This window comes from Pipra filicauda, unplaced genomic scaffold (genome assembly GCF_003945595.2).
Source record: "Pipra filicauda isolate LSUMZ 115617 unplaced genomic scaffold, ASM394559v2 scaffold196_size3971931_pilon, whole genome shotgun sequence".
NCBI classification, from domain to species: domain Eukaryota; kingdom Metazoa; phylum Chordata; class Aves; order Passeriformes; family Pipridae; genus Pipra; species Pipra filicauda.
In genome coordinates this window covers 1,109,805-1,123,458 of record NW_024104305.1, presented here as the reverse complement: position 1 = coordinate 1,123,458, position 13,654 = coordinate 1,109,805, and the positions used below count along the sequence as shown (strand labels likewise).

Below are 13,654 nucleotides of genomic sequence, written 5' to 3'. Positions count from 1 at the left end.
GGTCTGTACACTGTGGTTAGTCATACTGCCAAATATGCAGAAATTCAATGAATGAGTATCAAAACCTGTTTTGATAAACTTCATGGGAGCCAAGGGGAAAACTGATAAATATAAAACCTAGTTCAACAAAGCATTGTACCAGCCAAACTTACTAAAAGGTAGAGCAACACTCATGTAGCCTCCATTTTGGCTGCATATTGCTTGTGTTTGCCCTTATTATTCAAAACTTAATCACATTTTGCAACAGTACTGTTGTTCCCCAAAATCTAGTTTTAATTTGTAATACTCTTTTACCTCTCTGATTAAATCCAAGGATTGTCAACAGTGAGTCTGACTGGAACAAAAAAAAAAAAAGTTCCCTTTGTAGTTAGGAAATAACTTAGCATTTTTGATATACTGTATGTGTGGACTTTTACAGCTTGAAAACGTTGCAATTTAAATTAACTCATAGTTGGTTTTACTTATTCATCTGATTTTGTCATAGATATATTAAACTCACAGAGACAGATAGGGTTATTGATGTATTGGAAATAAACCAGTTTAAAACAAAGCAAAGCTATTTTCATTGGCATCTACAAATAAAGCTATTTTTAAAACATAAACGACTATTTGTGCTATTGCCTGAAGTAAGAAAATCAAAGAGATTTAAATTGTGAGGTTTTCTAGTCTGCTAATTCACACATATAAATAGATCATTTTAAAGATGAAAATTTAATATAAAACAGAAATATCCACGATGAAATATCTGTACTAGTACATCACTGAAAAACAAATAGTAATACCACTAAAAGAAGTTTTACTAACTACTGTAATGTTGTCTCACAGTATTTAGTCTAGCATGACAAGAATTCTGTTTTATGTCAGAATTATATTTCCCATTCTGTCTTTTAAAAAAAACAAACTCAATTCCACAAAATAATCTGGTAGCCAAAAAGCTAGATATACCTTGTTCTTCTGCTATTAAGAAAGTTGGTAATGTTCCTATTTTGATTTGATTTTTTTCCTATTAATGTTCATAAACATCCTCAGTATAGGATCTTTCTTACCTTTTCTGTCTCCCTTCCTTAAATTACTCTAATGTGAGTTCCACAAAGTGGTACCAACAGGATAATACATAATCTATTCCTTCTCCATTCAAGTCACTATAAAGCATCTCTTACCAGGACTTATTTCAGGTTTCAGACATGACTCTGTGAACATTAAGTCAGGCTGAGTGAAAACATGAAGTACTGTGATGGAGCAAAGTAACATATGAAAATGGAGAAGAATTATTTGAAGAGAGAGAAAATGAATATAAAAAACTACAAGAAAAATGCCAAAGGAGCAAATCCTAAAGAAATAAAAACATCCTCTAAAAGGTAAAATAGCAATAATCAGTATTTATGTGATGGTGACATCAAGAGAATTGTGGTTCAGCTTTTAGGGCTTTGCTTAAACTTTGACTTCTTCCTTCTGAATCATGCAGAATTTGGAAAGTTCTCTGAATATTTCAAAAATTATTTCAAGCTGCTCAGAAAAACTGAAAAATAAGACATGTAAGGCCTCAGTTTTTGCTCTGCTCAGTTGCTCCAAGAGGGTCTACATTTTCATACAACTGGGGCCTTTGCTGGTGCCTCAGCTGGGCACCCCTGATATTCCGCAAACTGTTAACACAACATTTATTGTGATTTAGATTAATAAATTCATCTTCAAAGTCATGACCGTAAAACAACAAATTCACCACTCAGCCTCAGAGCTGAACATGTTTCCAAATACTTTGCTTTAGAAGACCAACCATAAATTCAGCTTAGAAATCCCCAAGTTGAAATGCACTAAGAGTGACAAAAAGGCTGTGGTTACACGGGGAAGATAAAAGTAATCTATTGGGAGATGACATAAATGGAAACATATTTTCTGCCCCACTGTGGGGCAGAAAAAGCATTTCATAATTTGCTTGGGAAAGCATCTGCTTTCACAAGAGAAGAATTAGGTTTTTTTTTAAATTTTAAAACTCCTGAGAGCAGACAGTGCTACTTTGTCCAGTGGCATTTTTCCCTCTCTGCTTCATAGTTACCTCAAATTTTATTTTTATTGCAATCTTTATAGGTTCAGGCATATATAAATTACTCTGTATTTTCATATCTGAATTATTTTGGTAAGAGAGTAAATGTGGTATCTAATTGGACTAGTATCCAGTCTGCTGATCAAATAAAGAACTTCCTTTTAGACAGCAATTGGAAAAGAACAGCTAAAAGGAATTTAACAGGAAAGTGATCAGAGGCAAAATTTACAACTCTATTGCCGAGAATAGTTTTGCTACATGCCAGAAAAATTAGCTGTCCTACCTGTATGCTAGTTTAGATGATTGTTCTAGCTCTCCACACACATTTCTCAACCTTCCTTTTAAGCACAATGTGAACCAAGAGCTCTGTGGCAGTAGTCTTTCAAAATGAAACAGGTTCCTAAAATTTGTTTAGAATCTGCTGCCTCATGCATTCTCCCCTTTCCATCATTATCAGGGGTAAATGAAACTAACTGAGCAATGATTACAGAAATAAATTCCTGTCATAGTCCTTTTTACTAAGTTAACTTTAAGCTAAGTGACCATTTTCCAGTGTCTTTTCATCCAAAAGCCTCTTCAGGTCTTTGATCATATTTTTAACAGCTATAAAGTGTTTCTGGTATGTGTCCTCTCTCAAGGTGGCCTTATATAATACCATTATTAAATAAATTGTGAGACCTCACTCAAAATGATTTCTTAACATTTACAGACTATTCTCTTTACCATTCCTTACAAATTTTCAAGTTTTGTTTGTTTTTATAAGTACTGCATTTGCATAAGTTTTCCAAGTCCTTCATAATGACACTTTGTGTTTGCTTCTCATTTGAACATATAGACATTATTGATTCTAACAGAAATTACCTTGTTCTACAATTTGAAGATAGGAGAGGTGAATTAGAGCATGACAAAAATATTGTAGTGTAGGTAAAAAACCTCCAGCATTTCTACTTTGAAGTAAATGGTTATATGATGTCATATAACTTCTAGATGTCCGTACACTTCTAGAAATTCAGTTTTCCAGAAACATTAAATTTGTAAGGAAAAGGGCTAAAGTCATGCTAGAAGTGTTGCTATTGTTGGTTCTCTATGAAGGAATTTCATGGATAAGAAATGTAGAGAGTACAGAGGTCTCCAACTCTAGCTATAATAATGAATAAGGGAACAGCAAGCCCTCACATCCTAATTCCTAACATGCAAGTTTGTTTTATGATATCTAAGATCATCCAGATCATCTTGGCTGTAACCTCATACCTTTTAGAGATCCTAGTAGAATGCCCCAAAGGTGAAAAATCAGTCACTGATATCCTCAGGATATCGCTTTCCTGTAGTCATATGTTTATCACTCTACTCCCCAGCTTAAACCTCCTCTGAAATAATCTTTTCTCTAATTTGCCTCTTCCTTGCACCAATGAGTTTGGGGTTGAAGAGGAGATGATGTCTGGGGCTATCTCTAAAAAAAAAAGCCCAATAGCAAAAGCTTAGAACATAACTAGGGTTGAATCTCAGGATCAAAATTAGCTTTCATAAGTACGCAAATCTTGGTACAATAAACATTAACTGGAAATGAATGGGCAAGTGGTGAGGACAAAGGCAAGGGGAATGAGTTCTTCAAGAAGTGCAAGCGTTTTTTTTTAGGTGCCCAGATCTTCAGCTGATCATGAAATTAAGTAATCCCTGAATTACAATAAAGGCAATTATTTTATATTTTCACACACATGGAGCTCTCTGGTAAGAAAAAGCCCACCTAGGTATATTCCTCTGTGACACATCTTTTCCAGAGACATTATTTCTAAGGTTCAAAAAGCTGTATTTTACAACACTTGTTATTTTAGGCTCTGCATTAAAATAATCTACAGCTAAGGGAAAAGGACAATAATTGGAAAACAGAACAGAAAAATTATGTCCTCATGCACCGTCATGATTGAAAACATCAAGAATTAAATAACTTTAAATTACAGTGAAAATTAAGTGTTGATTACTACATATGCCCCAAGATGATAATTTTGGATGGCTTGATCCATAGGTGCTATGAACCAGTTCAGTGGTCTGTTAATCGCTCTACTCCTTTAGTTAGCGGAGAAAATTGAGACTTCTTTTTCTGTGTGGTTTTTTTAGTTTGCTTTGGGGTGGTTTTTGTTTATTATGTTTGTCTGCTTTTTATTACTTTGTGGAACAGTCTAGGAGTTGCAAGTCTGTGTCTATTAGAAAAGTGTTACAAAGTATTCATCTATTGCTATTGTACCTGCAACTTCAGGTAACAGTCAATCTACAAAATTATGATATATCCTGAATTCTGTGCACTTCTGCAATCCTATAAAAACCAACACTCTACTACTATAAAATGCTTATATAAATTTTACCTCCAAAGTTTACCCGCCTGTGGATGTTCAAATATATCATTGAAGGTCTGTATTTGACAAAAGTCTCCTTCAAAGGAATTGAACCAGAACATGCTGGAGTCACAGCTATTATGACTGCAGGTCTCCTCAGGTACAATCTCTTCTTTGCCTCACCTAGAAGTTTTGTCTACACAGAATTAGAGTATTTGTCTGAGAATTCTGGACGTAGAATCTACAGTGCCATGCATCTTGTGGATAATCTGCCCATGTACAATAAAGCCAAAGCATCCCCAAAACCACTGGATAAATATTGCCTGAATTAAGGAAGTGGATGCCGCAGATTTAGGAAGCTTTAAATCCAGCCTTAACTATAGTGTTATTTTAAGAATTTATTATTATTATTGTTACTACTACTACAGAAATGCAGAAAGTGCATAAGAGTTTTAGGAAAAGTATTTGTATGGTGTAAGTGTTCCAATATGTAGCATTTGACATAATACAGAAAAAAAAGATGCATTTTTTTAGGCAAGAAGGATCTCATATAGAATATATAGTAGTCTGTGAAAAAAGCCATACCTCTAAGTAAAGTATTACTGTTCTCTTCTAGCAGATTACAGCATTTATAAAGCATTTTATAAAACCAAACCCCCTTATCTTATTGACCATGTAACAAAGACAAACATTTAGTGACTCCTGACATGCCTTCACTATCCTACGTACACTATTTCATTTCCAAAAGCAGTAATACATTCTACTGTAAAGTAGCAATATATGCAAATATTTCACTTCATGATGACAAACATCTCCAGCTACTACAATTAATGTATTTTTCAATATTGTAAACCTTAAGTGTATTGTTCTATACAAATGGAAATTAGTACAACGCTTTCTGTTCCCTAAACACTACTCCTACTCAGTTTCACGCACTTTACAGTTTTCCCACCACTGGTACATAAGAAATACAACAGATATATTCTGAACCTCTAAACACAACTTATGAACCAAAACCTTCAAATAACATGAAACACATAAGAATTGATGCTAAGTAGTAATCAAATCACCTATTTATAATCAGATTTAAATTTTAAAACGTGTAAAAGAACCCTCCACATACAAGCATCCTGAAGTTCTATTGTATTTATATTATATAATATATTATATTGTATTACCCAGTGTTAGGAGTATTTCAGTAACACTGAAAGACAAAAAAAACCCCTGTAAACACACAACCCAACAACAAATTCCAAATTAAGCACTAACTGATTACAAATGTTTGCATCAGCTAATTTGAAATTGATAATTTATTCTAATAAAGTACACTGAAAACTGATACTGGCAGGTAGTTTTTAAAGCACTATAAAAAGAAATTACAAGCTTGACAGGTATTTTTAAGAAGGGGCATTGAACTCTTCCTGAATTGACTTTGCCTAATTTTTCTACTAAAGGAATATTTAAAGATTTTATTCTTATAATTTTGTATTATTTCCATGTTTATAGTAGTACATAATGCTTCTTATTGCTATGGACTATAATCACAACTTTACAGTTAAGGACAGAGAAATCATTTATAATAAGCACTGCCTGCATCATTCTTAATTTTTTATCAAAAAGGCAATCTTTTTAAGTATATTCACAGGAATACTGTAAGGGAAAAGACCATTTTAAAACAAAAACACAACGAAAGCTAACATAACATTTTTTATTAACAGAACAGCACATTAACATCCCCCGGATTGGATAAAAATTGTACACTTTAAGAGCAATGCTTTCCTAGATAAAACATCACATCCTTTCCTATGATCTAGTTTATGACAAAAGTGTCCTAACTCACTGCTTTTTAGTGGGTGGTACAACTGAGAGCGCCTTCAGCCACTGTCAGCAAGACAAAAACAAATATTTCAGCAGGTATTTGTTTTTCTTAAAAAACCCTCAATCCTAATTTATAATCTCATTGTAGAAAGTAGGACACTCATGATCACAGAAAATTCATCATGCCAATTGATTATCCAGTGCAGGAACTGAGAATCTGAACAATCACTGGAACAGGTAGAACATGAGTAGGCACAGGACTTACTAAATTAATTGAAGTCTATATGAATTAGTCCAGCATAGGACTCCATATTTGCCTTAAAAAAAGGCATATCATGGATTTTGAATTGGAAAAGTATTGTGGAAAACACGTGTTTTGCCAATAAACAGGATAGAGAAGCTCTGTTTAAGTCTCCTTTATTTAAAGTTTGCTTTGATCTACTAAAAAACATATATTACATATTAAGAAAAAATCTCCAAACATTTAAATATTCATATTTTATATTTCTACAGACAAACGTTGGGTGGGGCAGGTTTTTTTTTCTTAATTTCTTAAGGACAGCAATTTTTGAGTCTAAGTTACAACCTTAATAAATTGTAAGGCTGATACGGACAACACTGGTACTGCAATATACAATGCAATTTACATATGTATCTTCCACTAGTGTTAGCAAAAGTTCCATACAGAGAGAGAATGAATTCCATTAGAGGACCCTGTTTTCCTCTAGCTGTGTATCCATAACTCCCCACTAAAATGAACAGACCTTCACAACATATGCAAAACATATGATGCATAGTGTTAGTCACCTTTTTCCTTTTCCGATGAAATGAAACAGAGAGTAAAAAAGAACCTTTGTTTTCTTACTTTATTAAATTAAATTGCATAGCATATAAAAATCTCCAAAATATTCAAACTTTCACCTCTCTTAAGTCCATAAGAGTCCCAATTATTTTCTCAGCAAGTTCAATTAAGCTACAGCTAAGCAAATTTCCTTTTCAGTACTTTGTAGAGTGTAAGTATGATCACAATGCATAGTTACACAATAATTGGACTAATCAAAGCTATATAATGTCAGCATTGTGAACGAAGTAGTGTTGCTCATTAGCCTTTTACAAAAGAATTACTATAAATTCAGCCTACGTGCAGCAACACTTCCTGTGCAAACAAACAAAGATAATGCAACAAGCTTGAAACACTGCCAAGCTGGCAGACTGGCAGCACAAATTATGCAAAGAACCAGAAAGCCTTCAGTAGATTCAATAGAGCTTGGAGGATAAGAATGATTAAGTGCTTCTGTGTACAACTACAAATCACAGTAATGAATCAGACTAAAATTTCCAATAAGGGACTTAACTGCACCAGCTGGCCTTCTTCAGCAGCATTATAATGTGAAATGATGACATCCTAAATAGTGGCGTTTGCAACTTTCACAAAACCTGCTCAAAGCAAGTCCTTTTTTTTGCTTCAGTTTTTTGAAAGGCTGTTTGTTTTTTTAATCATAATAAAGCATTGCAGCACCTAAAGATACAGAAAAGTTACAAAGCTATACTGTTCCTTCTTCTTCTTTTCCTTTCTTTCTAACCAAATGAATCTTCCATGTCAGTTCTGACTCTCTTTCAAAACTGCTCACACTATTTAATATAACTACAGATTTGTAATTACAGCTTTTTTTCCCCTTTTTTTAATCAAAAACTTACTGGTAACAAATTGAAAAACCTCTTTCTTTTATTGTACCTCATAGTCCAAAGTATGATATTTTGAAAATCTGGAATACATGTATCCATACAATATGAACAAAAAGAATACATAGGCGTGTGTACATATTTATTCATATGTATGTATGTGCACGTATGTATGCACGTGTCCATATGTTCATTTTTATTCAAACAGGCCTCTCACATTTTTGGACTTTGTCACTTGTTATGCTTGGGAGCATAATCTTAGCCACACAGTACCCACATCCATGGAAACAGAACAGGTTTTGGCTTGCTTTTCAGTAGAATCAGTGTTACTCTGAGCTTCTGCCACATCATCCAGGTTAATCCATCTAATGCTTCAGAGCCCAACACTCATCACTTCCAAGCTGAGATGGAAAGTTTTCTTCAAGTTATAATACTAAGATGAACACATCTAGGGAAGAATTTCTGTTAATCTACCTCATATAAAAATGCATTTAGAATGGTTTTCCACATTTTTCAGAGAAACTGTAAGAGGGTAGGAGTCCGAGGCAAGATAATGGTCTAGTCGACCAATTATTTGAACCAAATCAGTACTTTAAAATGTCACTTAACTCAAAACCCTAAAGGAAGCTGTAACCAGATCAAGTGCTAGCACAAAATCTATCAAGCTATCCAACTCCTCTACCTTAATAAATTAAATTAGGTGATGTAACATCTTTACCACTATCAGCTTCTGTGAGCCTATAATAAAGTGATGCTCTTTAATACACTTTAATAGTGAAACTGTGGTAACTTGAAGACTGAGCCCACAGGCAAAAATACTAGAAAATTTTTATTAATCAGTAAATTCAGGTCCTATTACACACAGGCTTGGGGCAGGGGACCATTGTCACTAAACTTAACTTCATTTCACAGAACTCTTAAGATTAAGTCACTAATTCTTAGAGAGTGAACTCTTTATCATTAGGCCCTCTATACTGCTCACCTTCTATCCAGCAGTGCAACTTACAGATGTCCATTCTGCACAGTTCTCTGGAACCTGTGTTGTGGAGCCACTATAATTTTTTGTTTCTTACTTTAACTTAAATAAATGCTTTCTTATTATTACTCTCTACTCATGACTAGTGAATTCTCATTTTCCAGGTGATCATCATCTGTAACTGAAATGTTTTTACCATGATTAAGTTTTCTCTCCTACCTTAACCTTAATAAAATAGGGTGGGGCATTTTAGAATTGCTAGTATCATCAGAATCTGTTGCTGTTAATATTTACTAGGAATCAATTACTCGTAAAGAACATCCAAAAAGATGTGCCCTTCTACACAAGGAAATTATATTCTTCTTATGAACACCTTCCCTACATTATTAAAATGACATAGGTATAAGCTGCTATCATAAAGAAGGAAAAAACCAGTACAAAAACAAGATAGAGAAAGGACTATAAATGACTGTAAGGCATAAAAGGTATAATCTGCAAAGAGAAAGAAAGTAAATCATTAATGAAGAGATGTTCTACAAAAGCAATGATCCCTTGTTTCTAATTCCCTATAGATTTCCTATACTTAATACATGAAATAAAAACTGGATATAAAATGCCTGAATTGTGTTACAATTGCTTCCTACTCTGAAACCTAAGAATAAATGATTGGAGAAGGTAAAAAATCCAATGGGAAGAAAAAGGAAGTTCAGTGTCCTTACACAAGTAAGAGCTGTCAAGCCTTTAAACATTCCTACTCCATCTTAACATGCTGTGGATATAACATGGCAGACACAAATGCAATCTATTTCTGCTGTAGCAGGAAACTGTATTGTTGATCGGCACATTTTACATAAAGTCATAAGAGCACAGCAGGACCTTCACAGTGGGGGTAGGGGGCATTATCTCTGGTGGGGAATTCCTAAAAGAGACAGATCTACATGTGCCTAGAAAAAGTCCACACACCTTTAATGCATTGAATAATTTAATGCCTCTAAGGATTGACTGATTTCAGGTATCAAATCAATTTTATGCAGTACTTTTTTTGTACTTACAGAAGAAGAAAAAGAGACTGTTTTCTCAGATTCCACTAGGTTCAGTAAGTACAATATTAGTTACTGGGTTCTAATATATCAAACATGCTTGGCTTTCCCTGGAGCACGATCTTTGGCTCAAAACTGTTTCACAACTACTTCATTTTCAGAACTTAATTAGAACTTCACCTATACACTGCTTTGTTTCGTACGGTAGCCTATGATTCACAGAATATTAGACTTATTGAAAATTACAGTATGTATCAATTAATATTATAATTGTCTGTTTCAAATCTAAGAGAAGGTTAACATACCATTCATCAGGACCTGAAAATCTGTGATACCTTGCTGCTGAATTAACTTTTCCACTTTCCTAAGCCTGCTTAGCTACCATCTTCCATGGCCCTAATGAGCTCCTACATGTTGTGGTGTCAGCACATATCCCTTCTTTCCTTGCTCAAAATGGTAACAAGAAGTACATGAAGATTTAAGGATTTATCTTTACCACCTGTTGCTCTGCATATACAAAAAGTAGACAATTTCTCTTAGTATCATGAATATTCTGCCTGTGACCATAACATTCACATTAACATATCCCAGTATTAGTTTTCTAATATTCTACAAGCTGTATCAGTATTTGAATGAGGTATATTCCAAAGCATTTCACTGTTTCATGTACAGAGCCTTTACAAGTTTTTTCCCCCCATAAAGCCTATCACTTAACCAATAAACTGGAAAGCACAAAAGGATAGAAAAACACCATTTAGCCAAAGGAAAAGTTGATGACAAACTCCCAAATTTAAAAGAAGCAAAGAAAAATTCTATTTTACACCATACTTTGAATTACCTGTTTATGATACAGTCTAGTGCAGGCAGCTACTCCTTTCCCACAGCAATCCACATGGAAGTACTTGGATAAATAACATTTATATATACATCCTGCATGTTTTCCCCTCCTCAAGTACATCCTCATTCTTTCATAGGATGAAAGAAGAGTGCTAAGAGGGTAGCACACAGAACACAACTTCCACCACAGTTAGAGCCAGCTATCTGCTACCAACAAAAATCTTCTGCCTTTAAGCATGCCCCCCATAATTTCTAAAGCTCTGGTACTCCAAACTACTCTCATGACCAATGATCTACAACACTTATTTCACCTTTTTGTCAAATGCTATTCAATCTTTCCAGGACAGTACATAAAGGAAGCTCTTGTCTGGGAATGCTATGGTACCGCAGAAGTGTGCTAGAAGAGAACTTGCCATCTTGGCAGTCTACCAGAAAAGGAAATGAGCCTTGAGATTAAACTGAGGGAAGACCATGATCTCAGCTGTCATGGAAACTGAGGAAACAGCAAAACCATAGGCTTGTCTGCCACATAACTCCATGAAAAGGGCAGTGATATGTAGTAGCTAGTTTTGAAACCATTCAAAGGCAAGCACACTGCAGCAAGATCACAGTGCTGAGATCCTCAAGCTAATAAAAAGGTTAATAGTTCTGAAAGCACAAGTAGAATCATCACTAAAGTGTGCTGTTCACATTAATTAATCCTACTGGGACCTTGTCATATCATGTCACTAACAGCCTTGCAGATGGCTGGGACATCCACCCATGCTTCACTATGTGGTACTGAAGTGCCCTCAGCAATCCATATAGGGCTACAATAGTTTGGAGATTGTACTGTACAGATAAGAACACGTGGGAGCATGGACTGAATAACAATGTCTACGCCTACCTGTTTTTTTCTGCAAGTTGATTTCTTACAAACAACAAAAGAAATTACTAAATCAATTTCTCCACTTGATACAATTATCAGAGTTCACTCGTTAGCAACCTCTGTATTTATGCAATTACCTAAAAAAGGTAACAGAATTTATATACAGAAGTTTATGAACCAGGTAACAGGACTGCTTGGGAATGCTGCTACTAGTAATAGATAATTTTACTATAAATCTGAGCATTTCAACTTGATGACAGCCCAGAAAAATCTATTCAGCTGTAACTGTACTTCATGCTTCTTTCTCCGGGGTAGGTCAAAGGTGTCCATAAACTTTTTATTTATCTTGGAGGTATGCAAAGTCTACTCTTCCCTGTCTGCCTCTTGAGGATCGTCTTTGACACTGTATCAATTCACAGGCTTAAAAATACTTTTTCTGCACAAGAGTCTTGGGAATAATCTCTGGAACATCTATGGATCTATACAGCAAATATGTCCAAATTGAAATCTATGGGCAAGTTCTTTTCTATGAAGAGTTCCCAGTAATCCATTAAAAAGGTCTCAACTGTTTTTCCAGAAAACACCTCCAGCTGTCTTTTCTTACTTATTTACATTATCCAATCTTTGAAGAACACCACGTGTGCACACACACAAACTAAGCAAAAAGGAAAAATTACTGGGATTATGTTTTGCAAATATTTATTCCCAACAGATTGCGCACAACTGATATGCTACAAATGGATACATGCAGATAATATAACTGGACAGTTGATAATATAACCATTCTTATCAAATTTTTATCAAGACTTATAAATAGTGGAGTAGTCCTTTGGGAACTCTGAAAAACAGATGGCTCTGTTGAAAACCTATATACAAATTATAGATACCAGCAAAGGAATGACATGTTGGGCTAAAGAAATTAATAGCGGTAAACAGACCCAGCAGACATGACTGCTTGTGTATATGCTATTCATACTCTTATCCCATCATATACAGTAAGGTCAGACACTGCATGAAGAAAACCTTTTCAGAAAGAAAGAACAAAGTAAATTATTTCTCCTTGTATGTGATAACCTGAAGGAAGATCTAATCTTGGGAAATCCCTGTCTTGGCTTCATCTAGCTTACAAGACTAGACTTACAGTGTTTTTTACAATCACCAAGTTGGTGCCATTCCAAAGTTTCACATTATCTACTGTATTATATTCAGACAAGTTTTACCTCTTAAAATACTACCTTTCTAAAAGAGTACCAAGAACTGTGGGAGGAATAATACAGGGATGAAGACTGATGTCAAAAAGTTTCTTAATGCAACCACAGTACATACCTTCATCTAAGCTAAAAAAGTTTTTAGTCCTCATCTATTGCATGTATACTTAACTTGGAGATGTCATTTTTTTCCACTGTTTTCAATGACTCTTAGAAATTTCAAATTATTGTGTTTTCTTGGACAGTTAACACTGACATATTCCTGACACTTCGCGTGCAGTTGAAATTAGACTACCTAGTTTTGTCTGATAGTTCTTGCAACTTATATAGTATTTTATCAAACTAAAATACCTAGTTCTACACTGCGATTGTTTAATATAAACAGTGTAACTCTGCAAATACTGTCAAGTTTTTTGTTATTAACTTCAGCTGCAGATTAAGAACAGTTTAAACTTTTCCTTTGATTATGTACTATCTTGCTTGTTTGAAAAGCTCCAGATGGATGTATTTAACATAACTAGACACTCAGAACAACATTTCTTACATCATTGATGAAACTGTACTTGAAATAATCCTCTTCCAACAGACAAGGAAGTCTTTTATTTCCCTTACATCTTTTCAGCCCCTACTGAGCACTGTAGCAGACAGTTAAACCAAGTTATCGAAATTTAGCTATTCTACTAGGTCTCATTTGGCACAAGGAAGTGTAAAAAAACCTAATAATCTCAAGCCAAAGTGCAACTTGACTCCATCTTCTCAGCACACAAAAATCATGACACAACTAAATGTACGGTTCAGGCCCTACATATTCGTATTTCTGCCCCAGATAAAGCTACAAAAGTATATTAATTTA

The 13,654-nt window shown here is 34.6% G+C and overlaps 1 protein-coding gene across 3 annotated transcripts in view; it reads right to left on the bottom strand.

Moving 5' to 3' along the window:
* Positions 1-13,654, bottom strand: part of SPOCK3 (SPARC (osteonectin), cwcv and kazal like domains proteoglycan 3) — a 173,856-nt gene that overhangs the window by 77,880 nt on the left and 82,322 nt on the right. The gene's annotated exons all lie outside the window — the stretch shown is intronic.